General features: G+C 44.9%; 1 long non-coding RNA gene across 1 annotated transcript; it reads left to right on the forward strand.

The window, feature by feature from the left end:
* Positions 1–217: 217 nt before the first annotated feature.
* LOC125533026 lies at positions 218–2,196 on the forward strand. Its single transcript, XR_007294186.1, has 3 exons — positions 218–368; positions 1,007–1,063; positions 1,978–2,196. It is a non-coding gene; the product is annotated as an uncharacterized LOC125533026 (long non-coding RNA).
* The last annotated feature ends 2,727 nt before the right edge of the window (positions 2,197–4,923 follow it).

Raw genomic sequence — 4,923 nt, forward strand, 5'->3', positions numbered from 1 at the left:
GGCCGCTGGATTTCCAGATGAGCCACGGCAAGATCAGGTTGTACTGCTGGCTGCCTCCACTAGACGCATCCCCATCTCAATGCTGCTGATGATGTTGTGCGTGCGTGCTTGTAAGGCCCATGGATGAACACCTCGCGTTGCTGGTGGACCGGCTGCTCACGGAGTCCATGCTCGAGACGGCCATCGGGACCAGGAAGCAGCCTGACACGAAGGCGGCGCTGGCCATCGACTACTGCTGCAACGTCACTGCCGCCGCCGGTGACCGCGGACCGCCAACGCCGAGCAAGATGGTGGAGTGCAGGATCTGCCAGGAGCAGGACTGGGACTCCAGCATGGAAGCCCCCTGCTCCTGCCACGACAGCCTCAAGGTAATTAAGACAACGCAAGCTAACCACAACAATGTCTGAATTCCGAACTGGATCAAGCAGCAATAATTGGTTGTTTCATCAGGATCGGACTGTCTAATTCTGCTACTGTGTGCTATGCTTGTTGAGGTTGTACGCTTCAGGTGTAGAATATTCTTGCCACTACTATTGCGTAGTTAGTCTTTTTGCACTGCATTTGTACAATTGTATATTCTTGCCACTACTAGGTGATTCCTTGAATTATTCAGTTCATTGTAGAATACCAGTTTGATGGAATGTCTAAGGTCTAAGGAGATAAACATTGGTATCCAGAATAGATCTACCTAAACCAACATGCACAAAACATGCATATCATCCCTTTAATCTGCATTAGTGTGTCTAAGTGTTTAGTGTATTGTAAGCTCCATCCATGGAGCAGTGAAATAAGCTGACGCTGTATAACGTGCAGCTAGCTTGTTGTTTAGACATTTTCCCGTTTTTAAGTATTACTTTTCTCTATATCTGTGAATTGGATTCTTGATATTTCCTAGAGTCGATTTTGTTGTGTCAAGTCCACAACATCACCATGCATGTAGGTGTAGGGGTTAGTGGCCTTAAGCATTAACCATTTAATCCTGATGAATGTTGCTTGTTTTGCACAGGCTGACAAGGACACTGACGAGGTCTACGCATAGATGACTCTGCAACCAATAAACTCTGTAAGTACTGTCGGAAACGGAGCTTGGTGAAGATATTCAGAACATGCTGAAATGCATTTTCTCTACATGTGCTTTTATTAGTTTGCATGCTGCATGTTTGATGTTTTGCCTAAGCTGGGGACGAAATGGTACAGAATGCCTGAAACTAACGTTAACAGTGTTCAGTTTAAGTGTACATTTTTAGACCAGTGCCAGTGTTTACAAACGCTCAAAATCTGTACAGTATTTCTTAGATTAATAATGAGGGCTTACTGTATAATTTAGGAAAGTTTTAATAATACTACAAATTAAATTAGGAAGTGAAGCACTACCAAACGTATTGTATACAATGTTCAGTTCAAGTTTAATTTTCAGTTTAGTGCCAGAGTTTATCATCAACCCAAAAAATATATATCTGATTTTCACATTGACGAGTACTACTGCTTACTTCTCCCATTCCTTGGCTGAAGACTCTGTTTTGAACCGAGCCTCGCAGCAAGGAGGGAATGGATGCGTCTGTTTTGTGCTTGGACGCCTTCTCCTATTTGTGCTAAAATTGAGGTGCCTGTTTAATTAACAAGCACCTTTCATCCCCACTGTGATAGTAATGCATTGAGGTGCCTCTGGACTGTAGTGTATTAGGTTGCCCGGAGTAGTAAAACTTATTGTTGTACTGAGGATTGAGGGTGGCTAGGCTTATAAGTTAATCATCAGCGTGAATGCTTCGTTTGTCTGATCCTCACATGTTAATGCTTTGCTTGTCTGGGTGTGTGATAATGACATATGTCTTGTGCAATCAAATTACTTTTCTGTTTGTTATGGTAATCATCAGCATGCCTTTCATTTCTTTAGTTTGATCGTTTCCCTTGTATTCAATATTATTGGTTCTAATGGCTGATCCTTCCATTTTTATTGTGGCATCTTTATTTTCACAGGTGTTGTGTGTTCTGGAAGACGGAAGAGGAAGAAAACTTATTTTTGTTGAACTAAATTTTATGTATTCTGTTTTGTTGTACGTATCATTTGATACTTTTGTATAGGAACAAGTGATACTATTTTGTAGGGCTTTATGGCCTGTGATGTAAAGATATTTAGTGCTGAAATATGAAATTATTTGCAAAATTTGTCGAAAAGGAGGATCATTTGTACGAATATGTGAATGGGATGAAAAGAGTACTGGACCAACTTCAGGATTGAATTGTTATTTGAATGTATAAAAAGGCTGAATGTAAACCAGAAATGTTAAAAGGCATGGACCAGAAATAAATAAAATCCCGAATTGTTGGGCCAGACCCATGTAGCTGACCAAAATTAACAGGAAAAAATCATAAAAAGGCCGAATTGTTGGGCTCGGCCCATGTAGAAAACTGAATTGGACCGGGCTGAATCTTGTGCCACATCAGCTTGCCACGCTGGATGCCTACGTGGCCTGGGGAGGTTGCTAGTGACCAAAACAGAAGGTCATAGGATCAACGACCTTTTGTTAAAGGTCGCTATAGTCAGTTTACGACGCCCAGCTTTTGACCTTATGTTTTTGGTCACAAAAAGATCATAAATGGAAATTTGTGACCATTCAGTGACCAATAGTGGTGGTCATAAGTTGACATATTTCTTGTAGTGCAGCCTCTCCACGTACAGTATTCTTCCGATGGAATTCGGTCGTTGACCACATTAACCACGGCGCACCGACAGCACCACGACGATGGACGACGGCGAGGCCTAGGAAGGGGACGATGCGGAGCCGGGGAAGACGCGGCAGTGGATGCCCACGCGGAGAGGAGTATGAGGGTTCACTGGTTCGGCTGCGCTGCCGTCGCCGCAGAATAACAGGGGGTGTGGGTGAGTGGAGTGGAGGGATGGCCTGGCCAGCGGTGGGATTAGTATGGGGCAGTGAGGCCTCCGCGGCAGCACAGCCGGCCACGGGAGGCAGGAGCAGGCGGCACGACCGGCGCTGCTTTGGGCGGCTGGAGCAGGAAGACCAGAGGTTGAAGAAGCACTACGGCCGTTGGATGGACATCGTACGGTCAGTCGAGCTAGAATCGTGCATATTGACTAAGTTGACAAAGCCCTTCGTCCCCGTCAACTTAGTAGGCCCACTATACTGGGTCCCAGCTAGCAGGGGGAGTATTCTTTTTTTTTGTGCGTAATAAGGAGGCACTTCCTTGCATGCGAAGATATAACTGGTGGGTCCGAGCTGTCAGCGGCGGTAACGTTTTTTTCGCGAATTACAGAGGCCGTTTTGGTGGGTCCCAGATGTCAGGTGGAGGAAATCATTATTTTGCGCATAATAAGGAGGCATTTCCTTACGTGCGGCCGTGGACCCAGCTGTCAGCCTCTCCACGTACAGTCCACTTCAGATGCATGTCGGTCGTTGACCACACTGACCACGCCACGCCGAGAGCACCAGGGCGGTGGACGACGGTGAGGCCTAGGAAGGGAATGACACGGAGGCAGGGAAGACTCGGCCGTTGTTTTTGTTTCCCACGCGGAGGGGAGTACGACTGTACGAGGGTTTACTGGTTCATCTACCGTCGTCGGAGAATAACAACAGGTGTGGGTGAGTAGAGGGATGGCTAGGCTAGCGATGGGAGTACGGTGGGGCGGTGAAGCCTGCATGGCAGCACAGCCGGCCGTGGGGAGGAGGGAGCAGGCAGTCCCGCCGGCGCTTGTTTGAGCGGCTGGAGCCGGAAGAGCAGAGATTGAAGAAGCACGACGGCCGTTGGATGGACATCCAACAGTATACAGGCCATCTGTGGAAAGCATCAAATCTATGGAAAACAGCATACAGCCCATCTGCCATTATTTCAAATAATTTATAGCCCATTTGCTAATTCTTACGGGTTTTTTGAGCCCATATTCTTTATGTTAGCATTACATCCCATATTGTGGCCACAGTTAAAAAATTATACGAAATTTTGCATATGTCAGTGCGGTCTGAACCTTTTTTAATCCCGAAATTTCGAGTCACATTCAGACTGATTTTAAAAATAAATGTATATCAATATAAAATCCAATAAATGTCCACGCATAAAAATCAATGCAATTTAAAATCTCGAAATGAAAAAAAGATATTTGAAAATAATTGCCGCATTGATGTGTTTTAAAAATGTACAGCCCATTTCTCATTACTGATAGGCCATTTTCTCGGCCAGCCGAATGAAGCTCTCCTCGTCTTGAAAGATTTGCAGCCCAACAGGCCTGATAAAGCGACTTACTTGACAAATCACAAAAAAACTGGGCTAGCCATTTTCAGAAAGAAAAAAAACTACTGGGCTGGTCTGTGGTAAACATAAAAGAAAATGCTGTCTAGACAGGCTAGAGTGTCCCGCACAGCCCAGTTGAGACCCTGCTTCCGTCTCAAAAACAAATTAGATAAATGCCACTCCAATTATGGCGATTCATAAAAATGCCACTGCAATTTCCAAACTTTGAAAAATGCCACTGTAATTTTTGCAAACTTTGAAAAACGCCACTGCAGATTGCAAACTTTGAAAAACGCCACTCCAGACTTCGAGAAGTGCCACTAGAAATGGCATGAAATGGCATTTTTTAAAGTTTGGAAATTGCAGTGGCATTTTTCGGATACACCAGATTTGGAGAGGCATTTATCAAATTAACCCAAAACAAAAATGACTGGGCGAGCTGCTGGGTCCCTTGTGTCAGCCGCTCGTTGTGCAATTCTCTCATTTATTGACTACGTTGACAATGGCATGGGACCCAGATGTCAGAAATCCACTAGGAGGAGCCCATTTTTTATTGGCTTGAAATAAGCAGGCACTTGCTTGCGTACGAGCTTGTCAGTTTTTTCAGAGGTAGGCATTTTTATTCAAAAAACTGCCACTTCGCATCTTGCGTCGCAAATAAAACTGCCAGGAGCGCAT

This window comes from Triticum urartu, chromosome 1 (genome assembly GCF_003073215.2).
Source record: "Triticum urartu cultivar G1812 chromosome 1, Tu2.1, whole genome shotgun sequence".
Classification (NCBI taxonomy): domain Eukaryota; kingdom Viridiplantae; phylum Streptophyta; class Magnoliopsida; order Poales; family Poaceae; genus Triticum; species Triticum urartu.